General features: G+C 42.2%; 1 protein-coding gene across 7 annotated transcripts in view; it reads left to right on the top strand.

Moving 5' to 3' along the window:
* PIP4K2A (phosphatidylinositol-5-phosphate 4-kinase type 2 alpha) overlaps positions 1 to 14269 on the top strand; it is a 202361-nt gene that overhangs the window by 37775 nt on the left and 150317 nt on the right. The window contains exon 2 of one of the 7 annotated variants that reach the window (XM_042857727.2): positions 3839 to 4032. The exons of the other annotated variants lie outside the window; for them this stretch is intronic. The gene's annotated coding sequence lies outside the window, so the exon portion shown is untranslated. The remainder of the gene's footprint in view (positions 1 to 3838; positions 4033 to 14269) is intronic. 7 annotated transcript variants of the gene reach the window in all.

Below are 14269 nucleotides of genomic sequence, written 5' to 3' on the forward strand. Positions count from 1 at the left end.
TGCCCCGGTCCTGGGGCTGGTTTTGTTCAATATCTTCATTAATGATCTGGAGGATGGCGTGGACTGCACCCTCAGCAAGTTTGCAGATCACACTAAACTGGGAGGAGTGGTAGATTCGCTGGAGGGTAGAGATAGGATACAGAGGGACCTAGACAAATTAGAGGATTGGGCCAAAAGAAATCTGATGAGGTTCAACAAGGACAAGTGCAGAGTCCTGCACTTAGGATGGAAGAATCCCATGCACTGCTACAGACTAGGGACCGAGTGCAGAACTGCTGCCTAGCCAGAAAAGGACCTGGGGTTACAGTGGACGAGAAGCTGGATGAGAGTCAACAGTGTACCCTTGTTGCCAAGAAGGCTAACAGCATTTTGGGCTGTATAAGTAGGAGCATTGCCAGCAGATCAAGGGACGTGATCATTCCCATCTATTCGGCATTGGTGAGGCCTCATCTGGAGTACTGTGTCCAGTTTTGGGCCTCACACTACAAGAAGGATGTGGAAAAATTGGAAAGAGTCCAGGAGAGGGCAACAAAAATGATTAGGGGTTTGGAGCACATGACTTATAATATATGGAGATATACCTATCTCATAGAACTGGAAGGGACCCCGAAAGGTCATCAAGTCCAGCCCCCTGCCTTCACTAGCAGGCCCAAGTACTGATTTTGCCCCCGATCCCTAAGTGGCCCCCTAAAGGATTGAACTCACAACCCTGGGTTTAGCAGGCCAATGCTCAAACCACTGAGCTATCCCTCCCCCTTATGGGAGAAGCTGAGGGAACTGGGATTATTTAGTCTGCAGAAGAGAGGAATGAGGGGGGATTTGATAGCTGCTTTCAACTACCTGAAAGGGGGTTCCAAAGAGGATGGATCTAGACTGTTCTCAGTGTACCAGATGACAGAACAAGGAGTAATGGTCTCAAGTTGCAGTGGGGGAGGTTTAGGTTGGATATTAGGAAAATCTTTTTCACTAGGAGGGTGGTGAAGCACTGGAATGGGTTACCTAGGGAGGTGGTGGAATCTTCTTCCTTAGAGGTTTTTAAGGTCAGGCTTGACAAAGCCCTGGCTGGGATGTTTTAGTTGGGGATTGGTTCTGCTTTGAGCACGGGGTTGGACTAGATGACCTTCTGAGGTCCCTTCCAACCCTGAGATTCTATGATTCTGTGTTGGAGAATAGCCTCAAGAATAATCATATTGGTAATTAAATAATCAGTCTCTACTACTTGCCGTATTTAATTCATTTGGACTTAGTAGAGATGAACTCAGCCAGTTCAGCCAATGTAAAGAACTCTGACCCTAGAGATGTTTTGCTTAGAGGATAATCTACTGCTGTTTCTCGGCCAGTATATCTGTAATCTGTAGAGTAAGTGTATAGTATTTACATGATATTAAACATTGCTAATTAGTTACACTGCTCTTAAGAATAATATAAAAATAAGATGCCCCATTTCTCCAATCTTTCATCTATATACAGAATTAAGAAGGGGGAACTGCATTTCAGACCATATGTCCCCCCCCCCCTTTTATTTTGTTCTTTCCTGGGGGGAAAAAAGATTTTTTTTAAGTAAGCAATAACAGTTAAAATTTCTGGCTATGCTAGCAAAGCAAAATCGAACAGCTTGTCAAATGAGCAAAAAATCAAATTATCCAGTTTTGCTTTGAATGCTTTGTGAAAATTAAAAGAAGACTCATTAATTTAAGAAAAATAAACCCTACCTCTGCCCAGCTGAGAAACTGCAGGTAGCCTGATAATCCTCACAAGCCTACAGCAAAGCAACCCTCTTCTTACTGAACCTCATTTCCCTCCGCTCTATTATACATCTTGTTTTAGAGCCTCCAAAATTCCATGGGAAGCTAGGAAAGTGTGCTGTGAAATTCCTTTGTCTTTGCTGTGCTGCATATCTCCATTTTCCTGGATAAGACTACAAGTCAGTATAACATTTTATACTTAACTCTCTGGCCACCGTTGTCCTAAATCACTGTCTCCAGGCTGGAGATCTGACTGGTCTGCAGCACCAAACCACTTACAGGCTCCTAGACTTAACACCCTACCCCAGCAAATCAGTTTTTAGCTGAACCAAATGTTTGTGTCCTGTCAGTTCAATATTGTTAACATTGCATAATGGGTCTGAGCCAAAGCCCATTGAAGTCATTCGCAGTCTTACCAACTGCTGATCACCAGTGAGAACAACTCAAAAACAACAAAAATAAAAAAAAATAATAAAAAGTAAACTCCTATTTTTCTGAGCATATAAAAACACTTGTGAGAAAGAAACAGGAGTGTATATAATTTAAAGTGGCATTATTGCCTCAATTAGACAAATCTGAGCTTACTTTAGCAGCAGCTCAGTTTATTTTATTTATATTGGTTCTTTGCAGACCACAGCATTAGAACACCACCGTATGAAATGACTTGTTATCCAACTTCAATGTTAGTGGGGTTATTTTGTACCCTGTGCCGGAGAAGATGTGAAAATGTGCCTTAGCAGCATTTACAGTTTACAGTTTGGTTGGTTGGGCTTCTTCTCCTGTCCTTCTCTGAAGCCTAATAATTGTTGAGAAATTTTTCATCTTTACTGCTTCTGTTTGATTATGCTAAAGTTAAAGTGAGGATGTGATTTTTTTTTTTCATATTATACATATTTTATTAAAGGAAATAATGGACTAAACACTCAGTTTAGTATTACATTAGTTTGATAGCTCCTAAGAAGTGTGAAACAGCCTTTATTAATATAAAGATTAAATTTGCACTTGATTTTCAAGAAATTAAAGATGAAGAAAAGTTTTGGCAGCTAAACAGTAAATCATAATTAAGGCTATTTTGTCATGGTTATTTTTAGTAAAAGTCACAGACAAGTCACGGGCAATAAAGAAAAATTCGCGGAAACCTGTGACCTGTCCCTGACATTTACTAAAAAAAAATCCATGATAAAATGGGAAGGGACTGGGCAGCTGCAGGGTGGCTGGGAGCTCTGGGGTTCCCCACCACCCATGTGGGCTCAGAACTCCAGGGTCCCCCTGTGGTCTCCCACGGCGGAGGGGAGCTGTAGGATCCCCCGGCCCCCTCCCCAGCACTGGGAAGCTGCTGGGGTCCCCCTGCACCCCCAACCCCCGCGGTGGTGCCTGGGGAGCTACCAGGGTCCCCCTGCGCTACCTCAGCAGTGGCCGGGGAGCTGCTGGGTCCCCTACCCCCTCATCTCCTGCAGTGGTGGCTGGGGAGCTGCTGGGGTCCCTCTGTCTCCCAACCCCTGTGGCGGCTGGTGGGGAGCTGCGGGGGGTCTCCTGCCCCACTGCGGTGGCTGGCGGGGAGCTGCGGGGTACCCCAGTGCCCATGGCAGCTGGGATACCTCGCAGCTCCCTGCCACTGCGGGAGGCGGTGGGACCCTGCAGCTCCCAGCCACTGGTGCTGAAGTCATGAAGGTCTTTGGAAGTCACGGATTCCGTGACTTCTACAATCTCAATGACAAAATCGTAGCCTTAAGCATAATGTACTGATTGTATAACATCAGTTTCAAACCAAGTTGGTATTAAGTGCTTCAGTGTTTCTTTTAAAGTAAGATATGTTTTGGGTTTGAGTGATGGGTAAAGAATGCTGGGGGCTGAGGGGAAGTGTTCTCTTTGTAAATATGATACCCAAAACTAATGATCCAGCCCTGTGTGGTGCTGAATGCCCTCAACTCCCATGTAAGTCTTAGAAATGGTGCAAGCTTTTTTCTCAATATGTCCTCAGCACATTAAATAAGTTAATGAAACTGTAGTCAAACTAGGATTTTCCTATTGTCAAGGGAATCTAGAGACTTGGAAAATGAGAGCTCTGACATGTTTTATTGCTCACTGTGTAGTGCATCAGGAAATACAAATAAAGCCAAGGAAGACCTGCAACCAGTGAATCTCTGGAGAGACCAGAATCTTTGTGCTATCATGCAGCATGATTAAATGGGACAAAAAAGAAAGGATCTCATTGCACACCTGGAAAGGGAACCAACCAAATAATGATGGAAGTATCTGAGAGGAAACAAGTGAGGGACACTGTCAGGTACCTTAGTTCCAAAAAAGTATAACAATATTTTACAAAACCCATTGCAGTACTAATGGTAATATTTTCAAGAAATTGAATATGAAAGCAGTTTTGTTGTCAATTTAAACATTTTCCCAGCAGCGTTTGCAGTCCAAACACTGCAGTACTGAGTAGTGCATGCACCTGAAAATGAAGCTGACTGGAAACTAGTTAAGAAATGAGTAGCTTATACACACTAGTGAAAAGCAAAAGTGTGAATTTTAAAAAAAGAGAAAAGTGCATTCAAATTTCTTAAGGCTTTATTTTTTACAATCATTTCTAGTTTTGTAATAGTAGTAAGGAAATTTTATAGAAGCATTTACCGTGTCTCTTTAAAACACACTTTTCCAAGCTTGAGCAAAGACTAGAACAGCATCCTCGTTAGGTGTGCTATGGTGCCTGAAACGGAAGTTTACAAGCCCTTTCATATGATTTTGATTACAAGTCCATGTCTTGGCACTATTTCATAAGGTAGAATACACTACTGTACTTATTCAGTTTGATTGCTGTACAATGGTGATTGCTGTTATTTCCGCACAATTATGTAGACTAACATATCCAGGACTAACTTTTTTATACATGATCCTACTCTGTTAACAAGGTCACTCCCAGCATAGATAAACTTTGACATCCATATTTAGTTCTGTGCCATTATTCTCAATATTTAAAGCTAACTAGTTCACTGACCTGGTTTGAACCAAAACCAATGTAATTACTACGTATTCCAGTGAAAACTTACCTTTATTTTTGGGAAGTAAATATTTGTTAGAAATGTAAGATAGCAAGTAAACAGAAGAGTGCAAAGATATAAACAACCCTTCCAGCCATGTTGCTCAATAAGACTTCTCTAATCAGTACTCTGAATCAATTACAGTGCCTGTTCTTCACATACATAAGTACAATTATGCTGTCAGTGTAAAGAGAACATTTTAAAAAGTGAAATATTTAAAACACTACCAACGAAGAGTAATTAATCCCCATTTTATTCTTCTACCATACCTGTTACTTAGATATTGCCTTACCTTTCATCATCGGCGATCCCTCAATTCGAGGATGAGCTCTACCACATATTTACATATGGGTCCTGAGATGACTTACCTTTATAGTGCACTGAAATGTCAAGGTGAAAGGACCCAGATGCTCATCAGTTGTATTTGTTTTGTCTATGGTGGGTGTGGCAGAGGATCCTAACCGAATGAAAACTTAATGATCACTTATGGTGGACATACTAGTGCTACTAAATCCACCTGTTATGGCACTTTGTCTAAGGCCACTATTCATGAAATCTTGAAGTTCAGATAGTAAGGTCTTAAGTCTCCCAAGTTTCAGAACCATATGCTAAGACTGACTTTATAGTGGTATTAAACACTCAAAGTTTAGTTTGGAAGGCAAGATTTCTGTTTCTCCAGATAAGCTTTAGAATTTACAAAGGCATGTCTGACTTCCGTTATTATGGCTTTAATGTCTTTTTCTGTTACATGTATTGTAATTTACTGTGCTGCCAAGATATGTGAAGTATCGGACCTCTTCCATGTCAGCCACAGAAAGTGTTTTTGGTGTTTCTTATTGTGTGTTCATTATCAGGGTTTTGGTTTTCTCAGTGTTGATTTTCAGCCCTACTGATTTGTTAATTATTTAAGAACATAAGAATGGCCATACTGGGTCACACCAACGGTCCATCTAGCCCAGTATCCTGTCTTCCAATAGTGACTGGTGCCAGGTGCTTCAGAGGCAACAGAACACGGCAATTTATTGAGTGATCTGTGCCCTGTCATCTAGTCCTAGCTCCTAGCAGTCAGAGGTTTAGGGACACCCAGAGCATGGGGTTGTATCCCTGACCAGCGTGGCTAATAGCCATGGACTAATAGCCATAGACCTATCCTCCATGAACTTAACTAATTCTTTTTTGAACTCCGTTATCCTTTTGGCCTTCACAACATCCCCGGCAACAAGTTCCACAAGTTGATTGTGCGTTGTGTGAACAGGTACTTCCTTATGTTAGTTTTAAGTCTGCTGCCTGTTAATTTCATGGGTAACCCCTGGTTTGTGTGTTATGTGAAGACACATTCTTATTATAACACTTTTTCTTATTCACTTTCTCCACACCAGTCAAGATTGTATAGACCTCTGTCATCTCTCTCCTCAGTCGTCTCTTGTCCAAGCTGAACAGTCCCAGTCTTTTTAATTTAGCCTGATATGGAAACTGTTCATCCCCCATAATCACTTTTGTTGTCCTTCTCTGAACTTTTTTCCTATTTTAATATCTTTTTTTGTGATGGGGTAACCACAATTGCATGCAGTATTCAAGGTATTGGTGTACCATTGCTTTATATAGTAACATCGTTATTTTCTGTTTTACCTATCCCTTTCCAAATGGTTCATAACATTGTTAGCTTTTTTGACGGCCACTGCACATTGAGGAAATGTTTTCAGAGAACTATCCAGAGTGACTCCAAGATCTTTCTTGAATGGTAATAGCTAACTTAGACCCCATCATTTTGTATGTATAGCTGGGATTATGTTTTCCAGTGCATTACTTTGCATTTATTAACATTGAATTTCATCTGCTATTTTGTTGCTCAGTCACTCAGGTTTGTGAGATCCCTTTGTAACTCTTCACAGTCTTCTTTGGACTTAACTATCCTGAGTAATTTAATCTTGTCTGCAATCTTTGGCACCTCACTCTTTACACCTTTTTCTAGATCATTTATGAAAATATGTTGAACAACACTGGTCTCAGTACAGATCCATGGGGGACCCCGCTATTTAACTCTCTTCATCGTTAAAGCTGTTTATTCCTACCCTTTGTTTTCTATTTTAACCAGTTACTGATCCATGAGAGAACCTTCCCTCATATCCCATGACTAAGGCGACGTTTTAGTTACGGGTATTTTTACTAAAAGTCATGCACAGGTCACGGGCAGTAACCAAAAATTCACAGCCCGTGACCTGTCCATTACTTGTACTATATAACCCTGACTAAATCTTGGGGTGGGGGTAGCTGGGGGGGCACTGCGGGTGCTCAGGTGCGGGGAGGGGTCCAGGGTGTGCCACAGGTGCTCTGGGAGAGCAGTCCAGGACCCCCTCTGGTGCTGAGGGGGGTGGTTGGCAGGGCTGGCAGACTTCCTACACGGCTCCTTGCGGCTCTCTGAAAGCGACAATATGCCCCTCCCTCAACTCCTAGCTCTGCGCGCTGCCCCTGCCCCAAGCACTGGGTCCGCAGCTCCCATTGGCTTAGAACCACGGCCAATGGGAGCTGTGGGGGCAGTACCTGTGGGCGGAGGCAGCGTGTGGAGCTAGGAGCTGAGGGAGGGACATGTTGCCGTTTCCGGGGAGCCCCCCAAGGTTAGCACCACCCAGAGCCCTCACCCCCTCCCATGCCCCAACCCTGAGCCCCCTCCCACACCCAAACTCCTGCTGCTCCGGGGGGGGAGTGGGGGTGGGGGGATGGTGGCCTGAGTCTGCCCCAGTAGCGGCCGATGCGGCTGGACCAGGTGCTGCCCCAGCTGCTCAGGCAGCCCCCGGGTCACCCACCCCGACTGCTGCAGAAGTCAGAGTCCTGGCAAGTCATGAAATCCATGAATTCCATGGCAAACTCGCAGCCTTTCCCATGACTCCTTAAGCATTCAGTATTGTTTTTTAAACAACAATAAAAAACAAAATGGAACAGGTGCTTTAAACAAATGCAGTATATGCAGTATCTGCAAGCTAACCATTCCAGTGCCCTGTTAGGTTCACTTTCAGATTCTCTTGCATTCACTTAAGATATAATTGAGGAGCATGATCTAAATGTACTATCAGAAGACTGCAGAAAGTAAACAGTATAAATTAATGCCAATCCCACATGTTCAAAAAATCAGATGCCCCCAAAATCATGAGACTTTTAAAAAACTTAAAAATTTGGGTTCTCTTGTAACCTGACAAGTTAAAGATACAGTGAAAACAAATGGAACACATTTTCACAGGAGGGGAGGAGGGGGTGGATGGAGCCGAGGTTGGTTGGCCGCTCCACACTTTCCTCCTCCTGTTGAGCAACTGGGGGCTCCTCTGCTCCTCCCACCTCCCTTCCTGCAATACCAAGCCTGGGAAGGAGCAAAAGGGGAAGAGAAGGGGACACCACTGCAGGGCCCCACTCCCCCTCCCAGCCTGGGGGAAGGGAGTGAAGAACTGCAGGAGGAGCACAGATGAGGCTGGAGCCTGAACTGATGGCAGCAACTGGAGGGATAGGACTGCTGAAGAGATGTGGGGGCAGGTGTGAGAACACCCGCAACAGAGGCCAAAAATTACCCTATCCAATACATTTGGGAGAGTTGGCAACGAAGGGCAATGATTGGGGGAGCTAAATCAAGAGATCAAAAACACTGTATAACTTTAAAAAAAATCTTGTCTTTTGGGTGGTCTGATTCATGATTTTTGATCTCTTGAGGTTGGCAATACTGTATGTAGGACCCTAACTTTGGATACAGTTACAGACTAGTGACCGTTGGCAAGGGGGTCTCAGCCAAGGTCTGCAGTATAAAAGAGGAGTTAACTCCAGATTTACACTGAAGTAGGAGGAGAATCAGATTGCTGAATACCTACACTCCTCTACAAGTGTTATTGATTTTAATGGAATTTGGATAGGTCCTTAATGTATCTTGTTGATTTTAATGGGAGTTGGATCAGCCCCTTTAAATGCTTCTTGTCAGCCCCTGCATTCTACCACTGATGTCCCAAACGGTGCTAAATTTCGTTTTAAGCATAATTTTAAATAAAAGCAGCAGTACATCTACTCCTTACATGTTGTTGTTTGCATTATTGGCTGTATTAATTTAACATAAGAGGTAGGAAGAAAAGTATAAATGCAATAGAGGAAGTAAGACTATCTCTGCTTTCTCCCCCACACCCTTCTTCTCAGAGGAAAAAAACCCAAAGTGCTAATAGTCTGCACTGATGTAAATGGTGCATGTAACTTTGTATTTGCATGTGAACTACTAGATTACACTGAAATTGTAACTTTACATGCACACCCAAGAAAACCCTGCTTCATTTTCCTGTAATTAGGCAGTTAATGTCCTAGAATAGATTCATTTTTAAGATAGACATACAGAAACTGTTCTGGAATACAACAGTCGAGATACTGTACTTTAATATTAGATGAGAAGAATATTAGATAAGTTGTAGTAAAACATTCACATAAGAATTTCAGAAAATATACAGGCAACTATATGCACAAAGCTGTGCTCATTCTGCCAAAAATTTTTAGCTAAATGAAAGTCAAAAGAACACACTATTCAGCACTGCAGAAACAAACTGAAAATTGTGGTTTCTTTAAGTCACTTGCTGCATTTCAATTTCCTGGCATCTTATTTTGCTGTGACCACTTCCACCATCACGGTTTCCATTTTTTGCACCCTTTCTTGATAAATGAACACCTACAGTCATAGTTGCAAAAAAAAAAAAATTTAAAAACTATTTTCCTGTCATGTACTTTCCAAATCTGTAACACTTAAAAACAAAGCAACTGCTTTTCTCTTCAGACAAAAAAGCAAGGAAATTCTTCTCCAGTACTGCAGGAATTTAAAGAGAGAACGTGTCTTTTAAGTGCTGTAATATGCACTAAATGCAATACCTAGGGGCTTTTCTACACTTGAAATGCTACAGCGGCACAGGTGTAGCTCTACAGCTGCGCTGCTGTAGTACTTCAGTGTAGACCAGTGGTTTTCAAACTTCTTTTCGGGCGACCCAGTTGAAAAAAATTGTTGATGCCCTCAACCCAACGGAGCTGGGGATGAGGGGTTTGGGGTGTGGGAGGGGTCTCTCGGCTGGGGCAGGGGGTTGGGGTGTGGGAGGGGGTCAGTGCTCTGGGGTGGGGGTGCAGACAGGCTCTGGGATGGGGCCGGAGATGAGGGGTTTGGAGTGCAGGAAGGGGCTCCGGGCTTGGGTGGGCTCAGGACTGGGGCAGGGGATTGGGGCGCGGGGTTGGGGCACGGACTTACCTCTGGCAGCTCCCAGTCAGCGGTTTGAAAACCAATGGTGTAGACACACCTATGCCGATGGAAGTGGTTCTCCCATCATCATAAGTAATCCACCTTCTCAAGAAGCAGTAGCTAGGTTGACGGAAGAATTCTTTTGTTGAACTAGTTCTGTTTACATCAAGGGTTTAGGATGGCTAAAGTATGTTGCCCAGGGGTGTAGATTTTTCACACCCCCAACTGACATAGCTGGGTCGACTTAATATTTTATGTAGGCCAGGCCTTAGTTGTAACAGTGAAGCTAAAGATACAGTGCAGGTTCAGCAAGCAGCCAGTCAGAAGGCTCAAATTTGCAAGAGGGCTGAAGCTTTTCGTGTCCTCACCAGATTGGCTCCAGTCCCAGCTAAAATCCGGTCACTAAAAAAAAAAAAAGTTGGCAACACTGTATATGCTTCCAAGCCAGCTGGAGTTGGCATCCAGTCACTCTTTCTAGCTCTGAGCCTCGAAAGCATATCCCTGGGTGCAGACCTCCTGTCTGGCACCCTTCCTTGGTATGTTTATGAAGTTGGCAATGGGTGATGGGGTGGATCACTTGATGATTACATATTCTGGTCATTCCCTCTGGGGCACCTGGTATTGGCCCCTGTCGGAAGACAGGATACTGGGCTAGATGGACCTTTGGCCTCACCCAGTATGTCCGTTCTTATGCTCTTATGTGGGACTCAGCAATCCAACCTCTGTAGGCAATTCACTTACTTTAGGCTTGACTGTCAAACCTACTAGCAATAGCAGTGGAAGTGTCTTCTTCCACTAGGAAGTTTGTATGCATGCCTTGTACATTTACTAACATTAATTGGCAGATTAAGTTCAAAATGAAACTTCATTTGCCAAGAAAAATTTCTCAGACTCAGAGTAGCTCCAGGTCTGCAAAGGGAATGTAATTTCCTTTATGCAGATATAGCCATTTTAATATTTAGAAGAGAAGACAATTCTCTAGAAGCAAAGTTATTCGTAACCAGAAGAATGTCTGCAACTCCAGCAAACCACACATAACAAAGGGTTTAAAAGTGCTTCATGTTTGGTATACTCTGCAATAGATATAGAGTAATATATGAGAGAGAAGTACATATCCTGTGGACCAGGCTGAGATTCCCTAGAATTTCTTGTGATACTTTATATTGCTATCAGAGTTTTAATAATTCAGAACCCTCATCCTTCACATTGCATTTTCCTGTCCTTTCTAGTGTAGAGACAGGCTGCTCCAGTGTTTCTAGTGAAGCTATCTTGCTGAACTTTCAAAATTGTGACTGAGCAGCACTCAAAATGACCAGTTAAGGGCAGGGTTTAGGTTAAAAGCAGCTGAATTATTGGCTGATTGTTAGATCTCAAAGACCACCAGGGAGTAATTTTGCAGTAAAACATTTGAGGGCTCCTTGCATCTTCCTTAAGTGGAGTGTTTCTGGCTTTGTGGTTGTAACATTACTCAAGCCTGCTAAAAGCAAAGTTAAACATCAAAAGGCATAATAAAGAGATGCCAGATGTACTGCAGTGTGTGAAACTGCCAACTTTAACTGTAAAATACTTAATTAAAGCAAACAAAAGAAACCCATAAAGAATATTAGAACATAAATTTAAACATTTGGATTGTACTACCTTTTTATTTATTTTCTTTAATAAACCTAAAGTTTGAGTTAATGCCGAAGAGCAAACATGGTGTCATTAGGTTTTTAGTGTGATAGAGGAACCACCTGCCACACAGCTAGTGAGCTGCTGACAGAATTTTGTACCTAGGCTCCTCCACCATCATCACATGCAATATATTTAAAGGCAATTATTCCAGGGGTTAGATGCAAAAGCTGAATTAACCAGGGGAACCAATCTGTTTTCTTCAACAAAGTCTCTTTAAACTTCCAAAGCAGCAACTAGACTTTAGTACTGACCAACTTATATGGTAGTTAGTGTAGGTGGTGTCAATTATGCATTTATCACCAGAACAGTGCAATGACTCCATTATTAGGCAGTTTAAAATTAACTGTGACATCACCTCTTGCGCCAGCAACTATTCTGAATGCAATATTTAACTGTATTATTAACAGTTATTATAGTGCTACAAAAAAACTCACATAATTGATAAGGTAATTTGAATAACAGCAAATCAGCATCTTGAATCACTATTCTTTCTTCAAATAGAAGACTCATTTAATAGCAGTCATATTTTAACAAAAAAATTGAGACTAATTACTGGGGGGGCTGTGTGTGGGGGAACTAGTGAAGTACGATGTGGATGTTTGCCCGTGTTCAGATAAATGGGTATAAACAGTTGACTGCTGTTTGCAATCGGAATAGCTTGACTTTTGTTTACACGATCACCCATAAAACAGAAACTGCATTTAAAAATAGCCACATGTTGTTCATTGAACATTTTCACTTAAAGCTGCACTTGGTTCATTTCTAAATTATTTTATTGAGCCTGGGTCATGCTAGTGGCTAATAATGGCATATGGAAACTTTTATGTCCTACTTCAAAACCAGGCCAGACTCAGAGATATGGCACATATATGGCATATGTGAAATGAGTTGAACAGTTCTATTCCTACTAAACAGAAGTGATCATAATAAATAGCTTCAGAGTTGATGCTAATTACATATTCCACCTCCAACGAAGAGTTAAAGAATAAATTATTTCTTCGGGTATGGGTTATTAACAAAGAAATTACTAACATAATAAAAAAAAATTCAGCTCAAACTTTTAATAGGGTAGGTAACTGTTACTAGATTTTCCTACTTTAGGACTGCTCAATTCTCATGTAGGATTTTCTCTAACGAGGCAGTTCCACCTCCATTATGGGAGTGGGGGGTGGGGCTGGTGGTGGTAACAGTAGACCTGCCTAAGACTATGTCTACACTTAAAATCCCACTGTAGCGCTTCAGTGTAAACACTTCAGCAATGGGAGGGGTTCTCCTGTTGCTATAGTTAATCCATTTCCCTGAGAGGTGGTAGCTAGGTAGGCGGAAGAATTCTTCTTTCGACTTAGTGCTGTCTACATCAGAGGTTAGGATGACTTAATTACGTCGTTCAGGGTGTGTTTTTTTTCACACCCCTGAGTGACATAGCTGGGTTGTCCTAACTTTTCAGTGTAGACCAGCCCTTAGTGCGTCATCAGAATTCACTTAACTCTTTTCCATGAGAATCAACGCATGTTTGCATCAGACGAATGCTCTCCGCCTGCTGAAAACACTTTACTAGCAATCTCAGCAAAGAAGCCGCAGAATGAACAGGCACTTGTGTGTAGCTTCTCCAGATCAAAGTATCTAGTCTGGGGATAAATAGAATATGGCTGGGGATGCTGATTGTCCAAAGTCACATTCTGATTGGCCAGTTGGGCCTTTTTAGCAGTGTCATAATGCAGTTGTGCATGACTGGGATTTCTTGTTCAAATTTAAAAATGTGCACACGAAATCCCAATGTCTGTTTAACTAGGTGTGGGAATTGTTAAAGCAGGAAAGTAAGGCAAATTGAGGATGAGAGGGATGAAAAGAGGCAGTTGGGGAAGCTGGAAAAGGGTGAGTGAGTTGAAGGAGGAAAAGTGCTAAATATTAAACTGCCTGGTCTCCTCCAAAGTACCAGGCTGCCATTTCAGAAAGTTTGTGGCCCTTCGAGCCACTTTCAACTAATTTTTGGGGTAAAACCTAACTAGGAACTATTTGATATTCCTTTCTTAAAAAGGTAAAGAAAAGGAAATGAGTTCAGAGTGGCTGTTGGCGCCAAACTGCTGCTGAAGGTGTAGCTGGGTTTCCAATCGGGTCAAATGGGGAGGGCAAAAAAAAAAAAAAAAAAAAAAAAAAGCAGTAGTACTCTGTCTCCATCCACAAAACATTTCCTCTCCACCTGGGTTGCCAAAATGAATCACCATCCAGAGGAGACAGTGTAGATGTTCAAATATGATGAAGCATGTTCAGTTTTGCTCCTTCTTGGCTGGAAGTAATAAGTAGTGGTGGTATCTCTTGTACACTTTTCTCTCATGGCACCAAAATGAGCCATCATTCACAGCAGATTGGCAGATCTTCATATTATATTATGGTGGTCCGTTGTCTTTTTACATGTTTTGATCAGTGGTGAAATAGTTAACAATTTTTATCATTGGGCATCTGAATTAACATCCCCTTAAGAAGAATGGGGCAGTTCATATTTACAACTCTTGTTTAAGACTCTGTTTAGCCTCAGGTGGATGTAACTGTATTGGTTACACTCAGGTCACTTT

This window comes from Chrysemys picta, chromosome 2, assembly GCF_011386835.1.
Source record: "Chrysemys picta bellii isolate R12L10 chromosome 2, ASM1138683v2, whole genome shotgun sequence".
Lineage (NCBI taxonomy): Eukaryota > Metazoa > Chordata > Testudines > Emydidae > Chrysemys > Chrysemys picta.